Here is a 22875-nt window from a genome sequence, read left to right as displayed (position 1 = left end):
ATAGAAAGAGAGAGAGAGAGAGAGGAGGACAAGGATTCCTTTGGATTGGATTCGCGTCGAGTCGAGTCGAGTCGAGTCGAGTCGAGTCGAGGAGTCGACGAGTCGAGTGGAGAGGCATGAAAAGAAATCGTCTTAATTTCACTTTGTTTATGCTGAGTAATAACGAATTATGCAAATTATTTTATAATAAATTTATGCCAAAAGCGACAGGAAACGGAAAAGGGAACGGGGGAACGGGGGAACGGGGGAATCGAACGCACAAACGAGCACGGAACGAGGATATAAAACACAAGCCGAATAAAAAGGACAATGCGACAAAGGACGAAACAGACACAGACACAGACACAGCCACAGCCACAGAAAGGCAGAATGGATGGGAGCTGGGCGAAGGGAGACAACAAGGCGACAGAGAATGAGGCGGATAACAACGTTTAGCAGAAGGCGAGAAGCGGCAGGGACATCTCTGGGCGTGGCTGGAGCTTATGTCTTCATCGCCATCGCCATTGCCATCGCCGGCGTCAATCTCCGCCATCTACTTGGCGGGGAGGCTGGGGCCGGGGCTGGGGCTGGGGCTGGGGCTGCTGGCTTTTGGGGGCGCGTGCGACCAAGTATGCATGAAAATCCAATTTGCCTGCATGCAAAGGCAGGCACCCAATGGGCAGGGCAACGGCAACACGTAACAATCAAAGTGAAAACAAGGCAACAACAAGGCAGCAACTGGGAGTGGGAGTGGGAGAGGGGAGTGGGAGAGGGGAGTGGGAGAGGGGAATGGGAGTCGCAGCTACAGATATATTTATGGATTTTACATTTCCCGAAAAACAGGGCAAGCACAGAATAGATCTTATGTTGAATCCGATTGGAATGGAATGCCAAAAGCCTGTGGACGGTGAAAGGCAATCAGGAGCCCCCCCCCGTGTGGTGTCCCCCCACCCAAAGGGGGGACAAACTTTAAGCCTTGAGCCGCGCCTTTAAGCCCGTCAGGACCCGCTGGACACCACAGACAATAGATCAGTGATTGAAGAAGGCGTAAATTAGCCGTGGAAGCCCACCGCCCCACCGCCCCATCGCCCCACCGCCCGACTGACAATGCAATTAAAATTTTAAAAAAACTCAACTTTCGCCGCTGGGCAAATACAATTACATTAATTGCAAAATTTTCGCCAGTCAAATACTCTTCTCAGCTGTTTCGCGAAAATTAATTAATTATTCCACGGAATATGATAGCGGAGGGCGGCGTGTGGTGGGGCATGTAGAAGAAGATTCCTCCACTGTCCAGAGCAGATGACAGGCTTCAAATAAAGCAACAAGCTAATAAAAGTTTTTCCCCCCCGCCCCGCCGGCGCTTTTCCCTGGGAAATTAATTTACCTTTTTCTAGGAAATATTGTCAGCCGCAGCCGTCCGGCCGTCCAGCGGCTGTCTGGCTGTCTGCCTGTCAGATGACTGATGGCGGGCACTGTTCTCTCCCTTTGCATAATGAAATCTTTTGGACATAATTGCTGTCAAGAGCCAGAAATCGCCAATCGATGGACACACACAGAGCGAGAGGGAGAGGGCTAGCGAGAGGGATAGCGAGAGAGTTTTCCCTTTTTCGATATGCAGAAAACAATATTTTTTTATGGCCATAAAAGTCAATGTTTTGGCCGACAAATAAAGGACTTGGGGCTTAGGGGCCGCCCAGCAGCAGCGCAGACGTTAAACGGGGCGGAAAAGTTTAGCGGTGGCCGGGGAGGGGGGGGGGGGGGGGGGGGGGGGGAGGAGGTCCTTGGCCTCCTAGGCCAATCCTTTCGCGTCCATTTACATTTTTATTGTTCCGGTCCGGTCGTAAAAAATCTGATTAAATACCACGTAATAGATCCTCCCCCCCCCCCCCCCGCTCCACCCAGCACCGATTGATGGCCACTCTCTGGGGGCTTACGGTTCTCCTTTAGGGAGGTTTTACTGTGATTGGCCGCCACTCTTCGCAGAGTGGGGTGGGAGGGGGAGTGGGGCGAGGGTAAACTGTTGTTAAATTACATTCAATAAACAAGCAATGAATATTTTATTGTTGTCTTTCGAACACGATACCTATCGTATCCTGTGGGCGGCACTTCCAGGAAGAGGCGGAGAGGGCGGAGAGGGGGAGAGGCGGGAGAGGGCGGGATGATGCCTGATTTTGTCTTCGATATGAAAAAGCAGATTGATTTACGCTTGGAATGGCACAAATCTCATTTTAATAGAATCATTTTGAGGGATTTAATACGAGAGCCCTTCGTTGGGCGACCTTTGACCCCCCGACTCATTTTTTTATTGAGTCTTCTCCGAAAGTTATGTTGCCCCATAAATTGAGTAAATGTTGTGCTGAATTTTAATCGCTTTTCCTGCGGTCAAGTGCGGCGAGGGATTGCGGAGGGTCGGAGGGTCGGGGGGTCGACCCTCTGGCAGCGAATGCAATTTTCCACTCTAGATCGCAGTCTTTTCTCATTTGCGGATGAGATGACTAATCTGTGGGAAGAGCGAGTCGGCATCCTTGGAAGGCTCTCGCATTTCCGCTGCGAAAGCAAAACCAGCAACATTTTCCACTAATGAGAAGCACGGCTTTAGTCCTGGGATTTTCCTCGTTTATCGGATCACATTTTCATTTGGCCATACGGCGCGGCGGCGGCGGCGGCGGCTCCTCCTGTTGCACTTTGAATGCCACACGCCACACTCCAGGCAGCCAGCCAGCCAGCCAGCCAGCCAGACGGCCAGACATTATGTCATCATCTAAGTCCAGGGGCCACGTAAATCTCCTTTTACGACTGGCATTTCGGGGCAACAGAGTTGCAGGCGGCTGCCGGAGCTCGTTCCTTAAGGAACTGTTAAGTGGTCTTAGAAGACGCCGCAGGGAGTGCAGCGTGGAGCGTGCAGCATGGAGCGAGTGCCATTTTTTATGCCACTTCGGTGTTTGCCATTTTTAATTGCTGTCGCTTTTCGAACATTTACTGCTGCGAATGAGCGAAGGCGTTCGTTCGTTGAGATTTATGGCACACATCCACTCCCCGCACTCACCGCACCCTCTCTCCCCTCTCCTTTCTCCTCTCTCCTCTCTCCATTGATGTATTCTGCAGGAGTTTACTGCCGGCAACAATGTCCTCGACGACACCCTCCCCTTTCAGAATACGACCACGAATACGAGTGCACTAATACATTTCAATTTGGACACTTAAAACTGCAGTGTGGCGCGGGAACACAAGAGTGAAGTGAAAAGAAAAGAAATGGCAGGACATTAAAACCCCAAACACTCGAGACGCGAGGCGGGCGCTGGCTGCCAGTGTTGCACAGCGCAGTGTCGCATTTCCTGTGACACACACACACACACACACACACACAGCGCACCGTGGAGCTGAATGGGGTCTCGACTTGAGTGAAAAGCAATCATCGAGTGAATGAACGAATGCATAAATGAATGAATGAATGAATGAATGAATGCTCTTGCTTGCATACAAAATTGTAGTACAAGGAAATTCGAAGGATATTCGAAAGATTTTCTCAGATCTCTCAATCGATCTTTCAGCATTCATTATTCAAGTGAATCTGGTATTATTCTAGTATTTTTCGGGGAATTTTTATGCCAGTATTTTTAATGGGATGATGAAAGGATGATTCTAAGATCAGTCCCGTTTGTGTCTAGTGTTATTCGGGTAAATCTTTTTTTTGTCTAAAATTTCTGGTATATTCTTTGGTATTTTTCAAGAAGTAAAAGTAAAAGTAATTATAGTATTTTGCCCTGTAATTTCTGGTATTTTTCAGTATATTTCTATAATTAATATCTATTAATGTTTCTTAAGAGTATATTAACTATTTTTCCTAGTATTTTTTCAGTATTTTCTGTAATTTTACATCCTTTTTTTGAGGTAATTATTTTAAGTAAATTTGTATTTTATGCAGTATTTTTTTAGTATTAATCTAGACAAAAACCATAGGGTATTTTTTTAGAATTTCTAGAACCGTATAACTTTTCTGGTGAGCTCATTTTTCTGTGATTTTATGTTTGGTATTTTTCTGGTATTTTATTTAGTAGCTCTATGCTTCTGCTATGCCGTAGACCATTCGTTTTGGCTGCTCTACGCTTCTGCGCACCCTTAAATATTCAGATATACTTTATTACCATTCTATGGCTATCACTCTGGAGGTCTCCTTACAGCCACTTCATTGATCTTTGACCTGTTAAACGCACCGAAGCCGTACAGTCTTTGACAACGGGCCATCATTTGAATGACTCTAATTGGAGAGTACGATGGGCCCGTCTCCGACTCCATGTGCCGTGTCCGGGTTCGGGTTCGGGTTCCGGGCCTCTCTCTCTCCCTCTCTCTCTCTCTCTCTAGCACTCTCCGTGTCGCATTGTCGCCGGTTGTGTCCGTAACTTCATAACTTTTCATTTCTGAATGTTGTTTAGCAATTTTGTTCTTTTTCTTTTATTTTCTACCGTTTCGTTTTTCTATTTTGTGTAGTATGCGCCACCATTGTGTTGCCGTTGTTTGTGGATGCCATTTAATTATTTCGACTCAGCCACGTTCAACCGTCCCCCCGTCCCTCCGTGCCCCCCGTTCCGCTATTCCCTGGCACCATCCCACATCCTGGCGGTGCCTTGTTATTACTGTTATTGTTACAGTTATTGTTATTATATTGCATTTTATTTAACTTTTATGGGCAACGCTGTGCGACAGACTGTCCGGTCCGCAGCAGTCCGTTGATGACTACAAACTATGCAACCGGGAGGCGCCACAGCCACCTCCCCGCCTCACCGCCTCCCCAAGGGCTTCCATCTGGCTTAGACCGAGGAGGACCTGCTAACAAGGCAACACAGAATATGTGGCAGGAGTGTCAGTGGGACGAGGACGTTGCAAATGACTTCTGCGTGGAATCCATTCGATTCTGGTGCTGCGCAAACAGGTACGAGTGGCATCTCATCCCATCCCCACCACTATTCCCCCAACGAGAAGGAGGAACTTGCCACTTCGTGGCACTTAAAATGAGTTACATTTCTGTGGGTTTTGTGCCACACAGCAAATGGCTGGTAATTGGGTTTATTCATTCGAAATCTCTTTTTATTTGTCAAGGAATTCCAATTCCAGTTTCAGTTCCTTTAGTTTTATGGAATGTGAATCCGGCAAAGGCGGATTATTACAAAAACAACTTTGAGCAAGTGCTCGTGTGATTCGGGAGAGAGCATCCAGAGGGGTCTATACCCCAAGGATATTTCAAAGAATTGGCTCCTCATGGATGGATATTTAATATAATATTATATTATATATTATATATAAATTTAAATATTATATATAAATATTTAAAAATCTTCGAAATACGTCCGGGAATGCTACTTATTTGGTATTTACTGGTGGCATTTCCTTAAAGTATTTTTCTGGTATATTTCTGGTATTTTTTTGTAATCTTATCAAGAATTTGTCTGGCATAAATTTATAGTATTTTTCTGATATTTTTCTGAGAATTTTTTTGGTATCTTTTGTCTTATTTATCAGGTATTATTTTGTATTGGTATTTGTCTGATAGTTTTTTTAGTATTTTTCTGGTAATTTCTACATATTCAGTAACTGACTGAATATTGACTTTAAGTTTTCCCTTTTCAACACAATTCTAGTATTTTTTGAAACCTTTGCATTCTTGTAATTTTCGGAATAAACAATATTTTATAATATTTTCTAGTATTATTTTTTGGTATTTTATGAACAAATTTTTGTAGTATGTCGCCGCGTATATCTAGTATTTAATGATATTTTCTAGAATTTGTATTTTTGTAATTTGTAATTTTTCCAAAATACTTTTTAAAGTATTCTTCCAAAATTTGCGTCTAATCGATAGATCTAATAGATTCTCGATTACCTATAGTATTTTCTAGTATTTTTCCAATAGATTTCAGCACACGAATATGAAATTCTTGATCAAAAATTAAATATGCTCTCGGCATTCGCTGGCAGACTCTCATTGAATTCCATTGAATGCCAGTGCTTTTCCATGCCCAATATTTATTCGTTTCCAATTTGCAGTGCAGTATTTCTGATTAAAGACCACACCATCACCATCCTCCAGCCCACAGCCCACAGCCCACAGCCCCCAACACCCTCTGGAGCCTCTGGAGGAGTCTCACTCATTCCCTGCTCGTCATTCGTTTATTCGATTCATCCTTTGAGCAGCAGCTTGTCTTCCATAGGCTTTCGACTTTTGATTAATGATTCGTTGGATGGCTGGATGGTTGGATGGCCACTCGTGGGCCATGTGCCATAAAAGTCAACGAAAACGAGAGCGAAATAAATGAAATGAAACTAAATTATAGTTCTGGAGAATCGGAATGCAGTTGCGTCCCCAAAGACACACGGACAGAGCTCCAGAAGAGCTCCAACAGAGCCCCATCTGCCACTCAATTAGACGCGTGCGAAATGAATTTATCTAAATTATTGGAGCGTTATTAAAACGCAGTCCTGCTCTGTCCTTCAATCCCCCCCACGCTTTTTGCTTCAGCGTCTGCTTCCGTTTTGGGCATTTGCTTTTTAACGAGAAATTATCGTCCGTCGCATTGTTGTAGATTGTTATGGTTGTTGTTATACTTATACTTATACTTATTGTTATTGCTATTGGTGTTGTCCTTGTCACCAGAAGAGCAGGAGCAAGGACAAGGCAGGAGGAGAGGCAGCAACAGAAGGAGCCTCAGGATGAGCAGGACGGAAGCTGGCGCGTCTTTTATGACTTCCGTTTGGCTAAAATGCCGCAACGGGGCCATGGACTGTGGCACGGGAGACGCGAATGCTGCTGCAGCTTGACTCCATGCTTGAGTGCGCTCCAACCACCCACTGCCCCCCGCCTGGTGGGGCAGCATTGTTTGGATGCCACTAGCTCTGTCGCTGGCGCTGGCTCTTGGCGATGGAGTTTTGTGTTTGCAAAAATAAAACCAACAGACAAACAAAAATTGTAATGAAAAGCACAATAAACTGTCAGTTTAAATATGAAAGACGCTCTCTTCTCTCCCCTCCGCCCTGCTGCTGTCGTTGCACCTCACGCCGCCACGCCGCCCCACCCGCTTTGCGCCACCAAAGACAGTGGTGGCACTTCATTGTCATCGTCTTCTTAGCACGAAGCAGGAGGAGTGTCAGGGCAACAGGAGTCGGAGAGATGGAAGCTAGATGCTGCCTCAAGTGGCAAGTGGCAAGTGGCAAGAGGCAAGAGGCAAGAGGCAGCTGTGTGCGGGGCACAGCAATCCCCCCGTGATCCCCTCAACTGGATTGTCCTGGAAATCATTTGGGGTCACTCGCGGAAACGAGAATGAATCTGAATCCGTAATGAATGCACTCACTCGAGTGACTGTGGCTCTGAATGTGAGTGTGAATGAATGCAGCGGTAAAAGTGAATGCATATGAAGTGAATGTGTAAACAGAACAGAGACTCGCGGCATTCAACAGTTGTGGCTGATGAATAGCTCCATGGATTCATGGATTCAGGGATGGGATTCCACGAGCCACAACGAAATAGCAGGCAGCAAAGGGAAGGCTAAAGGCAGATGGCAAAAGGGAATGTGTTTTATGTTAAGTGAATGCACAGCCGAGTGTCTGACTGATCGAGTGAATGAATGAATGAATCCCCAGTGCATCAGCAAACACAATTGGCAAATGGAAAATGGATAATGATTCGCTTGTGCATTGGGGATTACTCGCAACATTTCTGGCGATTTTCTTTCATTTTTCTTTTGGCTCGACTCGCACACACACACATCGTCCTCGTACCACACGCACCCGCCATCCCCTGGAAAACAGAGAGCTCCTTAGAAAGGAGAGAGGCATCACGCACACACACACACACTCATCGATTCGACACTCCTTGAAGCTTCAAGCAAACATGTTCCTTGCCACACGTTGCACACACCCTTACCCTTTCCAGGAGCCCAATCAGTAGCGTATTCAGTATTTAAGTGAATTTGGTATTTTTTTCAATGTTGCTTGGGAGTCTTTTTTAATCTAGAATTTTTATTGGAATTGTTCTAGAAGTGTTCTTACAAGTATTTTATCTGGTATATTTCCAAGCACTTGCCTTTTACTTTATCTGGTATGTTTTTTAGTATTTTCTGGTATTTCCGTTAAGTATTTTACTGGAAGTAGTCTAGTTTACTTGTGGTATTTTGTAGAATTTTACTGGCATCTTATCAACGATGTGTCTGGTATAAATTCTAGTATTTTTCTGGTATTTTTCTGGTATTTTTCGAGTATCTTTCTAGTATTTTCCTAGTATTTTCCTAGTATTTTTCTAGTATATTTCTAGTATTTTTCTGGTATTTTTCTGGTACTTTCTCTGGTAGTTTTGTTCTTAAGCTCCTGGCTTTTGATATGGGTTCTTCTCTTCTGAGAGAGTATATTAATTCTCGCTGCACAGATCCCGATCCCAATTTCGTTGGTTGCAACCCTCCAACGAGTAGTACGAACTGTTAGGGTATCGGCACTGTTGCTTTTCTGTTCTCTTATTTTTTCGTTCCCTTTTCTGCAAGAGGTCTTGGTCTTCGTGTTTGAAGTGGAGTTTTGAAGTTTTCTCCGGCTTCAGAATGCTCCTTTAAACTGTCAGTTTTTTTTTTTTTTCGGTGGGTGGGGGACAGGGAACTGGGAGCTGGGAGCTGGCCAGGCCTTTTGTGCAGCCAGTGGATGCTTTAACACTTCCCCTCATGGCTGTCCTGCTGCCGTCATCATGATCATCATCATCGCCTTGGCATCGTCTTCGGCAGTCGCCAGTTGCCAGTCGCCGGTCGCCTTTTGTGCGAACAAGTTTACACGCAGCTGTCAAATCACAATACTTGCTAAGAATTTCCATTAACTCATTTTCCTTCTGCTCTGCAGGGTGTAGCGGGGGCGGGGGCGGGGGCAAGGGCAGGGTGTGTGCGTGTGTATTGATTGTGTTAGGTGCTCGGTGCTCGGTGCTCGGTGTTCGGTGTTCGGTTCGGGGTGCACTTAAAGCAACTCCAAGGAGCTCCGTTGTGGTTGTGGGCATTGCCACGAAACTTTTGCCATTGTTATAACAAAATAATGGCCCTCACGCATACACTCGCACACTCATTCAGACACTCACTGGCGCACTCATTCACTCATTCACTTATTCTTTAATAGCTGTAGCTCCACACACACACACTCGACTACGGGATACACGGTAAACAGTTTAAAAAGCCGCAAAACTTTCGCTCCTTGCTCCTTGCTCCTTGCACTTCGTTGCTTAATTCAATATGCACAAGAGTCCTGGCTCCCCTCTACCCCTCTACCGCTCTCTTTTGTTTCTCTTTTTGATGACACTTTTCTTCTAGGTTTTCTTTGGCATTTTCTTACTGTGAAAACTGATAGGTGGCAGTGCCTGCCACTGAAACACTGGAGGGCAGTGCACTGCACTCGTAAAGTGTGCAAAGGAGTGCCCTGTTCGAGTGCTCGAGTGTTCGAGTGCTCGAGTACCCTCACCTACACTCGCACATTCGACTCATGATTGTGGATCGTTTATTCAATTACCTCAGACACTCGTTTCGGGCTCTTCCTCTGGCTCGGACACTCTGCAAAAAAAGGAAAAGCGAAACAATGACAATCTGAAGAAAATCTTGAACATGAGGTTAGAAAAGTTAGACCCCCTTCCCCCCCCTAAACAACCATTGGATGGCCATCATTTTCCGATGGAGCTTCCTCCACAAGTTGAAGTTATTTCCCGTTCTGTTTGGTCGCTTTTTTTTGTGTGGGGGTCACCACCTTCACACATGTCGGGGTCTCCCGGAAGTAGCGACTCCTTTCAGTGGATTCAGAGCCAAGGGAGGATCCCTGTCGCCATCATGAATGTGGAAGGGTATACCCTGTACTCAAATCATGGCATAACGATAGATAGGCGTAGAAGGAGGGCAAAGCGGAGCGGAGGAAGATCCTCCAGTGCATCGAACATCGACATCTTTCAATCGGATATTGGATATTCTTTTGGGGCATTACCTCTGGCCATCTGTTGGGATTGTGTCCATTCGCTTATGGGACATTTCTACGTCCAATGCGATCCCCGGGGGACGTACTTCTATGCAGATCTACGCCATCCCTTTCTGGGGGAACTCTCTTCAATGGGGAGTAGATTTCCCAGTGGAAAGCGCCTTTCGTTTAAAGGGAAAACCACTCGAAGGGCACATGTCCCCTGCAATATTGATGGCGTTCTTCTGTTTCTAATTTTTTCCTGCTTTTTCCAGGGGTTTTTCCTTCTGCCTCTACAGGTTTTTGGACTGCGGCAAAAATGCTTAAAAATTCGGAATTCAATCAATCCCCGAACGCTTTGTGGCTTGCTCTACGCCCCCCCCCCCCCCCCCCACCCCCCTTTCTACTCTCTGTTTTTTGCCTTTGCACCGCGGGGGGGGGGGGGGGGGTGAAGCGCGGAAAAGCGCTTTCTTTGTCAAGCTTCATGCAGGGGAAAAAAAATAAAATACAAGCGAAAAACCACACGAATTTTCAAGTCAAAAAACAAAGCCACGCTGTGAAAGGAAGTGCGGAGGGTCGTCGTGGGGGGGGAGGGGTGTGGCATGACGGGGTGGCGCCTGTGGCACCTGCAAAAGGTAAATACATTGAGCCCAAGAGCCAAGGGCCGCTTAACCCCGCAACAAACAAAGAAACGAAACAAAAAAAGAATTTAAAACAGGCAATAATACGCCCTGGCGGTGGTCTAGACCATAGGGATACCCTCTAGGGATGCCCAGGGAGCAGGGGCGACCGAGGAGCACTGCCGCATGACACCCAGAATGTGTTCCTAGAAGTTTCCCGGTTCGCGGTAGCCCAAAAGATTGAAGACTTTCAATCACTTCTATGGCTTTCAAATGAAGGACTAGAGGGCGTCTTCTACGAATCATAATTATGGCGATCCCTGGTAACGGGAAAGAAAAACATCCAGTAAAAAATGAGAAAGAATATGCGAATATAATGAGTGCGGGGGGGCTCTTCGCTCATTAGAAACGGAAGGGAGGCCATCAAAGAGGATGCCGCGTCTAACCGTGTGCAACGTGGCGTATGAGCAATGCACGCATAATTTGTAAGCAATACGCCGGGACACAGGCAGGACTCGCAGGCCGAAGGATGTAAGAGGAGCACCGCCACCGGGCCACGAAAGAGTCGAAATGCGGAAAGAGTCGTATTTCGTACGAATTTGGTCGCAAAAGCCGCCAAAAGAGCCGCCTGGAATGGCTGGGATTGGAATGGGAATGGGAATGGAATGCCCCGAGTACTTAGCACACACAAAAATCCAGCCAAAAAAAGCCAGAAAAAAAGACGGGAGAGTAAAAAACAGGATAAAGGAGCAGAGCAAAACCAAAGCAAACAACATGCAAAAATCAACAGGAACAAAAGCACAGCAGCGATGGAAAACAATGGAGGACCCCAAGGACTGGGGGTCGAACGAGAGGATACCCTTGAAGCGCAGCCTCGAAATGAGAGTCCCAATGACGGGTGGGGGGGGGGGGGAAGCATTCATTTGCCGAATGAATATTCCGGGGCCTTGGCAGTCGCACTCCTCGAAGGACGGAGTGTCCCAGGGGTTTCGTTCCTTGCCTTTCTCTTTGGCGCCAAGCTGTGATTACATTCGTCATACCCTCCAGGATTAATGGGAAAGTAAAGACAGAGGTGAAAGCAGAGGAAGAGCGAGAGAGAGAGAGAAGGACAACGAAGGGGAGGCAGTAAGGATAACATGTTAATCCCTGCGCAGATAATGAGCAACAATATGCTCTGCATAAACACACGGCAACGAAAGCAACAGCAGGACAGTGTGGGCTGGGGTGGCGCCTCCCCCCGTGAACGTGGCAACATGCAGATAAGTTTGTTGCAACAGCCACAGCATCAGCCGAACGAAAACCAAGTCGAAAAGCAACAGAGTAGATCGAGAGAGCAAAAAACAAGGCGATACTCAATTAGGGTCTCATTAGGGCAGTGCCCGGTGGAGCGGGGCGGGGCGGGGCGGAGCGGGGCGGGGCGGGGCGGGGCAGGGCGCTGTGCGTCTCATTTGAATGGAGGTTGCATCCATGGCGTGTCGCTTTCAAGGGCTCAATGCGAGTGGGTTCGTCTTTGAATACGTGAATGAATGAGTGTTTATTCACTTCAGCATTCAGCATTCATCGAAATGTATCAAAAAATGATTATCGAAATTAATCGATGAATTTTCATCAACAAACTTTTATCGAAAGGGTATCGAAATCGGTCAGTTGTCATCCAAGTCTCATCGAGGTGTATCGATAGATTGTCATAGAATCTATCGATATCATGGAAGTGTAACGATAGATTTTCATCGAATTTTATCGACAATTCGTCACTGGAACTGATTGCGAGTTTATTGATGGGCTGTTATCGAAAGTTATCGGTTAAATCAGCGGTCATCGGAGTCTGTGGATATCGAAACTTATCGATTCAGCATTCACTAGCTTCTTGAGAGCAGTGCTCGTCCTCGCACTCCCACAATGACAGTTATCGAATAAGGTACAGCCCTCAAGTGTCTTCAAAGTGAAAATGAAGTGAAAAACGGCTTGACGGTTTTCGGGCAATGCGACGAACAAGCCCGCAAAAGCTTAACCCCAATCCAATGCGAGTGCACGGCCGACTCCGAAGGCTACTCGAAGGCGAGTCCTGGCAGTCGGCAGCGGCATAATGAAGGAACGGGCGACCTTCACCGGGTCCTCCTGTCATCATCTTCTGGCAGTGGATCCACAGAAGCAGCACCTCTGATGCGTTTCTAATCAAATTCAATAAAATTGCATTCGCATTCCACTTGCGCATAAATTTTGGCTGAAAAACGGGAGGCACTGAGGGGAACTGAGAGGTCTGCCCGAAGTGTGGAGGAGGCAGTGCCCCTCCTCTGCCTCTAATGTGAGTCGTTGCATTTCTCTCAGTGCATCGCATGCATATTTATGCTCCTTAAGTTATGTACGTGTGTACGTTTGCACGTGAAGGTCCTTTCCATTCCATTCCATTCTGTTCCGTTCCGTTCCACTCCTTTCCATTCCTTGGCATTCCATGCATATGGATGCATCCATTGGCAGGGATTCTGCGGTTAATCCAACTGGGTTTGGGCGTGGGCAAGGAGTACTACTCATAAATATACAGATGTGTTCGCGTTTGATCAAACAAGATGGCGGGAGAGCGGCGCATAAAAACAAATACCAGTGCGAGTGCGAGGACTCACGCATGCATATACATGAGGGAGCAAGTCAATGTCGTTGTTGACGGCTCGCATGGGGGCGTGGAGTGGGGCCCGGACCCACCCTCCCACCGTCCCACCCAGCAAGGCCGTCTTTGTCCCGGCTTAATGTTTTTTCCCCTTTTATTTGCTTGTCTCGCGAATGTTGGAGGCGTGAATCGATTCGATTCGATTCGAATAATCAAAGTAAATCATGGGTCCAGAGGTAGAGGTCCTGTTCCGAATACATTACGCCGCAAACACCATTTATCCCAGAAATTAATCGATTTTTTGTACATCTATCGTTTCGCCATCGCAATAAATCGCCTATCGCACTATCGACTACCGATAAATGATCGATATTATGCGACCGATAGACGATATTCAGTTACCATCTCGATAATCGATAATTTATCGCATTTGTCACCGAAGTGCCAGGGAAATCAATCTCTCAAGCAAATATCTACAAATATTTATATCTATCATTGAATTTAAGATAGAAACTGCTTTCGAAATGTATCGATGTGCTTTTTAAGAAATGATTTTTTATCGAAATGTATCGAATTTTATCTTTTATCGTTGATCGATTGTTTTGCACTGATTCATCGATTGTCAAATGTCCGAAAAGTCCTCTCGTCCATTACAGGATTATCAAATAACTCTGACTTTTATTCGAATTTTCATTGGGGAAGATTCGGGACTTCAAGCGATGCACAAAAGGAGGCAGAACAGAGCCCCCCATACCCCCCATTCAGGCTTCCATTCGTCCCACTCCCTCCGCCACTTCTGTGGCCCTGCGGTTGCCGCTGGAGGTTCGCTCGGCGGCTGCAAATGAAAATGAAAATGGAAAATGCGAACACGTTCGGGGAGAAACAGAAGCCTGAAGTGCCGTGCACACACACAGGAGGAGACATACTGGCAATACAATTGAATTTGGGTCCCTGTCTCTCTTTCCTGCGGCCTTGTCGAACCCTCGATGACAAATCGCAGGCGAATGCCAGAGAGCGGGCGAGGGAGGGAGTGGCGGTGGCGGTGGCGGTGGTTTAAGCCAAAGTCTTACACAACGCGACATATTTCTGTCAGTCAGTCAGTCAGTCAGTCAGTCAGTCCGTGTCACACTCCGGCAGTGCATTCCGTCCGAGGTCTGAAGTCTGAAGACTCCTCCTGCAGCCGCCTGCAGCCGCCTGCGGGGCCCTCTGTCTCTCCCAGGATTAAGCAAATTTCACTGTAAAACTATGGAAATTTCCTGCTGCAGCAGCCCCAACAGCTTGCGAGAAACTTTACTCTCGCAAAAGTCGGGGAAAAAGTGGGGCACACATCGCGGCTGCTCGCGGCTGCTGGCGGCTACTCGCGGGTGGAGCCCGCTTAAAGTGTTTCCCGAATTTAAGATGAAATATCTTCCATCCCTTGGCCAATGAATGGTGTGCTAATTGTTACCAAATAAACACCGAAACAGTCCATAAAGGATCGCTTGGTGTGACATTAAAAAGTTACGAATCTGAGCCAAAACTTCAATAAAGCTTGGAATAATGGATGGCCGAAAGGGGCCATGGATTACCGATGGAACACAATTAATGGTAAATAAAACTGTAATCGAATATTTGTAATTATTTAAATTGAAATCATTGGGGTTTTTCTGACATCTGGTGGGTGGGTGAATGCTTGGAGGAGGAAGGAATTAAGTTGTTTGGAGAATGAGAATAATTAAGGGACTGCTCCAGCTTTTGAATAAAGTCGGATGACAAGCAGAGGACCTCTCGATAGAAGTCTATGGATTCGAAATGCGATGCATTCAAATAGAACTCCAATGGTTCAGAAATGAAGTGAAATGTCAGTGAAATCAGTGTTCGACAACGTTTGAAGAAGCCCGAAGAAGACCGAAGAAGCCCGAAGAAGCCCCAAGAAGCTCGGAGAAGCCCGAAGAAGCCCGAAGTAGCTCGGAGAAGTCCGAAATAGCCCGAAGAGGCCCGAAGGAGCCCGAAGAAGCCCGAAGAAGCCCCAAGAAGCCCGAAGAAGCCCGAAGAAGCCCCAAGAAGCCCGAAGAAGCCCGAAGAAGCCGGAAGAAGCCCGAAGAAGCCCCAAGAAGCCCAAAGAAGCCCGAAGAAGCCCGAAGAAGCCCGAAGAAGCCCGAAGAAGCCCGAAGCAGCCCCAAGAAGCCCGAAGAAGCTCGAATTCCGTAGATTCTTCGTTTCTCATTCGAATTTTTTCCCATAATTTGTATTCCTGTCCACCCGAAATGGCTATCCCTTCGTGAAACGCACTGTTGCCCTGGCCCTGGCTTGGGTTCCGGATAAGTTCCGGTTTAGGCCTAACCGCCGAGCGTTAAATCTCTGCAACCCCCCCTTCCCACCCCCCCTGCCTGGCCCCAGCGAGTGACCGAATCAATAAACATTTGTCGTGCCTGTTCGGCTTGTCTGTTGGTCAAATAGGACTCCGGAAAAGTTATCCTCCATAAATTTGACTTAAGTACGGAACATAAGCCCCCAATATATTTGCATAAGCAGAGGGATAGAGATGTCGAGAGAGAGAGGGGGTCACGGGACAGTGGGACAGCCTAGACAGCCTGTCTGGGGGGAGGGGGGGGGGAGGGGGAGGAGCCGCAGTGGGGTTAAAAGTTAAGGGTATTCCGGGGCTGTACGCCGACTGCTGCCTGTCAAAATATTACACATTAGCATGCATGAAAAATGAAGAAACGGGGCGCAAGACACTGCCCCAAATTAGGTTGTTTCGTGGAGGACAGAAGACACAAGACAGAAGACACAGAAGACACAGAAGACAGTGAGACAGATAAGTATACACACAGCTGGAGTCGAGGTAAGAGCAGAGCGGGGGCGGGGGCGGGGGGGGGGTATGTTCTGTGTGTTGTTTGGAGCAACTTTTCCACTGAGGCAGACAGGGACATGCCGTTTCGTGTCGAAGTGGAAAAGTGGAAAAGAGGACTCGTTCGTACGAGGAGGGAGGGGAGGAGGAGGAGGAGGGGTCGGGGGAGCCAAGAGTAAGCCAAGTTCATATTCTAAAGCATATAATGGGGCAACAGCGAACGCGTGTGCCACACACACGCAGAGCAGCCGTGAGGGGGTGTGGCACATTACTTGCAACACAGCAGCCCCCCCCACCCCCCCCCCCCCCCTCTCGCTCACTGGTCTGTGCTGGGTCTCGGGATCCGTCTGTCCGCCTGTCTGTGCGTTAACTTTGCGCCCGCTAAAAATGAACTTGCCAAACACGTAACGAAGGTCACAGCAGCAGCCAGTGGCAGTGGCAGTGGCAGTGGCAGTGCCCCTGCAACAGCAACAGCAACAGCAGCAAACATGCTCCGCACATGCTTGAGCACCATTAGAGCAGAGGCAAGCGAAAAGGATCACGGCCATAGGCATGCGACTGCAGGATACCCCCGACTGGACGGCAATCCCTGGGAATCTATGATTTGGGATGCACGAGGCGGCAGGAGATGGCATCCCAAAGACAGAAGGACTCTCTTGGGAATATCCTTTGGGGCAGCCGCCAAAGGAGTGTCCCCTGGCGACTGGTGGCCGACGTCGGGCCAGTGCCGGTATACCCTTGCTGCAGGGTACTCGGAAAAGCCGTAAGGAGAGCGCGCAAAACAGAAAACAAAGCCACTGGGCGGAGAGGGGGGAGCGGAGGGTAAAGCAGAGACAAAGGCGGTGAGACTAGAAGAAGACGAATTCGAGCAAGGCGATTCGATGGCGAGGAGAACAGAGAGCGGAGGAGAACAGAGAGAGAAATAAAGCATAATGAAACAGAAACAACAAGGACAAACACACACACACACACACAAACACAAGCACACACAAACACACATATCAATCGCCTTTAAAGGCCACACACTGAGAGAAAATGGACGAGAATCGGATTGTGGATAGAAGCCCACATTCTTCCAGGTCCTGGCATTTCCTGGGAGAGTCCTTTAATGATGGATGGAGAGTCCTTCTCGGATGTTTCGCCTGCTTTCGCGATGGCGGGATATTGCTATTTTCCACTGCTTTTCACTCGCTCTCCGGGAGGGAGAACAGAAGCTTTCTTTGTTGGGCTTCGATCCTCCTTGGACATTCCTTCGTGCCAGTCCCTGAGGCAATCCTCCTCCTCCTCCTCCTCTGTGGATGCCTCAACAGGAACCTCCTCTCTCCTCTCTCTCTGGAGTCTCTGCCGCGTCGTAGATCCTGAATGCCTGCTCTTGCCCCAAGGGTCCACTCCACCTGGGAGCAGGACGCAAAGATCGAGATCCAGCCGATGGCCGAGGCCTTGCACTTGGGCTGAGGGCACCGTGAAGGGACGTGGGTGGGCCAAATCGATCATCAGTGGGTGCCCAGGAGCCCGAAGAAGGTCTGGATGTCCTTTCAGTGTGCGTGCGCCCTCTCTCTCTCTCTCTCTCTCTCTCTCGCTGTGGATGTCTGTGATGCCCTTTCTAGATGCTCTTTTTGGCGGAGGCACAGCAGAAAGGGGCAGAAATGCAAGGGAGTCAAGGGACAAAGGACTGCACAAGGCACAAATAACAAATAACAAACAAAGACTCGTAAAAGACAAATAAGAAGAGCAACGGCGAGTACTACACAGAGAGAAATGCATGTACGGGGCCACAGTGGAGCCGGGACTCCTCTTCCAAGCAGCCACATCTGGCATATTGTCGATTCCGGATAAGATCGGATCACTGGGCACGCTCTTACCCATTGCCCCTCCCGCTCTCTCTCACACACACACTCTTCGTCGTGCAATGTGTGCTTCCTGTGGCGGAGGGGAGCCACTTTCAGGCCTGAAGATCCCTGTAAAGAGACCGAAGAGAGACCTACGGCTGTGCCTATTGTTTTTCACACAACTGTACCCCGACAACCCATTGCTGGGCTTTAAAAACGATAATAATAGACCGCCTGCTATCCATTACAGTCTTCTGTGGCGTCGACGTGGTCCATCGACGTGGGGCCGAGACTGTGCGACGCTTCTGGCACCTCTCGTGCCCGTGCCCGTGCCCGTGCCCCTGCCCGTGCTCCTGCTCGAGCTCGTACCCATCTTCGCATACAAATCGAAGTGTTTATGTGATTTGCGGACGCTTTTCCTTTTCGATTTGCTTCCCTTTTCTGTTGTATTTCGTATTTTATGTTGTTATAATATGCGAGAAGTCCTTTGGGAAACCGTTCGACTGTCTGTCTGCCCCGAACGCCGCCTCCCTGTCCCTCCCTGCCCCTCTCTGGGGCGTCTCCTGAATGCTGACTCAGGACCGCCTCTGTGGAAGGAATGTGCTGAGGGATGTGTGCGAGTCCGATTCCAACCATCCATCGATTGTGTTTATCAAAAGGACATGCTGCTGCTCATATTGCCGGGGCGGGGAAAAAGAACTTGAAAATTCCGGGCTTTCCGTGTGCGAAGCAGGAAACGGGAATGTTTAGGCAGTTGCAGCACGTTCTCCGATATCAAAGGCGGCCCCGCCCTTCCTTAAAGCGAACCTTCCGACCTAAGCGAAATTTAATGAAAATCCCATCCCTCCCCCCGCCCCAAAGGGGACGAAGCAATCAATAGAAGAAGGCGTAAGGAGCACCGGACCGGGGCACCGGAGGCACTGGGAGAAGCCATTCAAGTGGACAACGCGGCGCTATGTGGGGCAGGCCGTGTCGGGGCAATCACGCTGCCGCATTGTGGCACGTCCTTGGGGTCCTCCAATTGTCACCTGTGTGCGTAGCAGCACGCACCAACGCCTCTGCCCCCCGCCCCAGCCTTTGCCTCTGCCCCCTCAACCTGTTGCCGCAGCCTCCTCGAAGGACGCGAAGGTGCAAAATAGTTTGCATTGCGACGCGTTCCCCGGGAATCCCCGTCGGCTGCCCCATGAGGAGCCGCCGAGGAGCCGCCGAGGAGCCGCCGAGGAGCCGCCGAGGAGCCACCGAGGAGCAGGTGCAAATGAATGCCTAGATTTATGCGTAATAAATTTCAATCTGTTGCCAACAGGACGCAGATTAGAACGGCAGCAGATCCAGCAAGGAGCAAGGAGCAAGCAGCAAGGAGGGTCCCAAGCCCCCACGACGACATCGGCTTGCGGTTCATTTTGGGGTCTGGGGTCTGGGGTCTGGGGGCGTCTCTCCCTCTCCGTCTCCCCCTCCGTCTCCGTCGTGATAAATGGCCGCCGCCACTGACCAACACGATGAAGTGGCTAAGAAGATACGCAACCCAAAAAATGAAAATGACGGTGGAATGATAAGGGACTGAAGGGGAGCAGGGGAGGGGCCAGGGGAGGAGCCAGGGGAGGAGCAGGGGGGAGCAGGGGAGGGCGAGAGCGAAAGCGAGAGCTTAATGAAGTCGAATATGCAAATTGCTCGAGACAAGATGACTCTCTTAGCGGCTGAAGGGGGCCTTTGGGGTGGGATGGCTGATACCCTCGCCGGGACACGGCATGGGGGGAGTGGCGAAAGTTTTTCAAGGGCAAACGATTTCATGGGATAATCACAATGGATCGTGGCTGGGGGCAGGGGGCAGGGGGCAGTAGCCGTGGGCTCTTTGGGGATTCAAAAAATAAACGAAATATCTTTCGCAGAGAGTGAAGACTGTTCCAGTGCTCTAGTAGGAATCGTTGAAAGAATATATGGTAGTATCTTTGGGAAAGATAAAGAAAAATAACAGTAAAAATACTATAAGTAATGCCCGAAAAGTATTAGAAAAGACATAGGTTTTTATCCCAAAAAAATACTAGAAAAATACCAGAAAATATAAGATTCAGGGGAAAAAACCTAAATAATACTAGAAATAATACCATACGAATGAAAGATGTGTAATAAAATAAAAAAAAACATAGAAAATGTATATAAAAACTCCTAAAAAGAATTGCAGGGAAAATACTATAAATAAAAAATTCGAAAATATTAGAAAATTACTATAACAAAAAAATACCTGCAAATATACAAATATACTGAAAAGGCAACAAAAAAATACCATAATAATACTAGAAAAATAGAAATAATATCAGAAAAATACTGGAAATATAGGAAATATACCTGAAAAATAGTAAAAATACCTGAAAAACACCATAATAGTTCTAAAGTATAAAGTAGAAATAATATTATAAACGAAACCTGCAAAATTCTGTAAATAATACCACAATATACTAGTAAGGATAACAGAAAAATATCATAATACTAAAGAAAACACTAGAAATAATATGAGAAAAAGGAAACCAGAAAAATACAAGAAATAGTGATAAAAGATACTATTTAGAATACCAGAAAATGTCCCAGTAATACTAGACAAGCAACTAAAGAAAATACTAAAAATAAAGCCAGAAAATTAATAGAAAACGTGAATCCAAAATGGTGGAAAAGAAACAGATGCCTCCTCCCTTTTCCATAAATCCCCAGAGAATGTGTGGGAGAAAGTGCTTGAGTGTTTGGGTCTTTCGATGGGAGTTACGCATGGGCCATAAAAGATCAAGTTAAAGGGGTGTTCGCGTGGTCTTCGTCTGCCCAGAACTACTTCCAAAAGTACAGTCCGAAAAGTCAGTTCAATGGAGGAGAGTCCAGGCCGAAGTCGGAGTCCACGAGGAGCGTTCCCGCTCAGCACACCCTTGGAGGCAGAACACTTTACAGGGTACACCGTCGGTGGACGGTGGACGCTGGACGGAGGCTCGCTCATTGTCGTCATCATCGTCGTCCTTGTGGTTAATGCTTTGGGGGGGTTGGGGGTTGGGGGGGGCCAACGCCTTGTTAAATGAGTTGTAAAAATGCCTGATGGCCACTCGGCAGTGCAGAGCGACTTCCTGCGGCCACTGGCCATGCCACATTCTGCGGCACCGTTAGTCACTGTATCGCCGACTGGGGTTTGGTGTCTTCTTCTCGATTGAGTGGCCTGTGGAATGCCATTATCCATCGGGAGTGCTTCCTACCTTCAGATCTTCCAGATTATTAGCCGCGGCGCCCCCCCCTCCCACCATCAGTGTGCCCCTTTCGCTGCCCCCGCTGCGGCATTCGCTGTTTTTAGCCTTTATCGCGTGTCAACAAGTCGCAATTTGAGCTGCAACATCGTTTGGCATTTCACTTTGAAAATTGCTATTTCCGTTCAATTTCGCCTGCAAATTAGAATTCCAGTGATACGCTCCTCCATGCATCACGCCCCACCCCCCACGCCCCTCCCACATGCATAAAGAGAATATGGAGAGTGCAGCATGTGGGTGCTTTTTGGCATCTGTGCCGCAAACTGTTGCATTGCCACTGCCGCTGCCCCTCTCTCTCTGCCACTGCCCCTCTGTCTCTGTCTCTGTCTCTGGATATGTATTCCATGTGTGTTTCCATCCAGAAGCGTCTGCCATGCGAAAAGTTTCTTTATTTTCTTGGAATACCCTGCAAAGGGAAGGGTATACTTGTTCCTTCCTTTGCCTGCCCTCTTTGGAGGTGCATAGAATTCCATGGGATCTATAGGGGTTTCCCTCAGAACTATGTTCCTATTCGAAACACGTGAATAAGGTCTTGGAATCGGGTACGAACCGGCAGCACCCCTCGGCAAAAGGGTAGGGCATACAGCGGTCGCTGCCTTTGCATTTCTTTGGTCTTCCTTTGGCTTTCTTTTGCTTTCTTTTTGCGTTTTTACACTTGTCGCATATGAAAAGTTTTGCAGTTTATTCCCGGGGCTAAAATTACATTCCAAAATGTCGACGACTGTCTGCGTTTTCTGCGACTGCAACTGCAACAGCGACTGCCTGCCCCCATCCCCCTGCCGCCGCCCCCCTCGTGTGGCAAATAAATACACATGTAATTTCAAGATTTGCATTTAATGGCAGCGTGGGGCACAGTGGCACCGAGTGCGAGGCGGAACGAAGAAAGGTGAATCGGGTGAGTGAGTGAGTGAGTGAGTGGCCTCCCTGGGGCCATCCATGGAATGGAAATGGTGACGCTGCCATGGAAATGCGAGTCAACAGTCAGCAATGAAATGGTAATGAACATATTCATAATGTAAATGTAACACGGGACGTGGCATCATCTCAAAAATATCTACGAGGACACGGGTAGGGGCACGGGTTGGGGCACGGGTTGGGGCACGGGTAGGGGAGGCACAGCTGCTTGTCCTTTGTGGCTTGATCGGTGGATTCGTTTGGGGTTCTGTTTCAATTGATTGCCGGTTCAAGAACCAGTTCATAACCGGTTCACAGCTGATTCCTTTGGCTCCTCTTGTGGTCCCGCTTTTGTGGTCTCCACGATCTAGTGGCAAGGACAGACATGCCTCCTTCTGGGTGTTTTTTGGGGTGTCGTGTGCCCTGCCCTCCTCCTTGGAGAAGTCGTTTCCACTCCAAGGCGGGGGTTCATTATTCTAGAAAGTTTTTGCCATAGAAATCTGTCTGTCCCGTATGTCTGGGGGGTGGAGACAACTGTAAATAACTTTGGGGGCACACACACACACACACACACAGAGAGAGAGAGGGAGAGAGAGAGAGGGAATGAATTGTCTTATTCGATGATTCGATGAGTGCCTGAAAGTGCGGTGCGGGGGCCTTGGATGGATGGATAGTTATTTGCATCGACTGATTGGGCAAACCTTGAGATGTGCCCACCTCCCACCACCCCCCTCGACCCCCCTCGACACCCTGCCAACGATATTAGATGTAAATTGGATTTACGGACTTAACCCACGGATCCCCATACAGATTTTGTGGCAAGATCTAATGACGACGGCTCTGCGGAGCGCTGGATGCCGTCTATTTCTGTGTCTGTGCCCCCCAG

General features: G+C 48.1%; 1 protein-coding gene across 3 annotated transcripts in view; it reads right to left on the bottom strand.

Annotated features, from left to right (window-relative positions):
- LOC6902283 (chaoptin) overlaps window positions 1–22875 on the bottom strand; it is a 180475-nt gene that overhangs the window by 141465 nt on the left and 16135 nt on the right. For 2 of the 3 annotated variants that reach the window (XM_033385612.1, XM_033385611.1), the window contains exon 2: window positions 9505–9545. The gene's annotated coding sequence lies outside the window, so the exon portion shown is untranslated. Of the gene's footprint in view, window positions 1–9504; window positions 9546–22875 lie in introns of those variants that run through there. The other variant, XM_015185874.2, reaches the window with a different exon arrangement.

This window comes from Drosophila pseudoobscura, chromosome X (genome assembly GCF_009870125.1).
Source record: "Drosophila pseudoobscura strain MV-25-SWS-2005 chromosome X, UCI_Dpse_MV25, whole genome shotgun sequence".
NCBI lineage: Eukaryota > Metazoa > Arthropoda > Insecta > Diptera > Drosophilidae > Drosophila > Drosophila pseudoobscura.
Note: the sequence above shows the minus strand (reverse complement) of the source record. Positions and strands in the feature narration are given on the sequence as shown.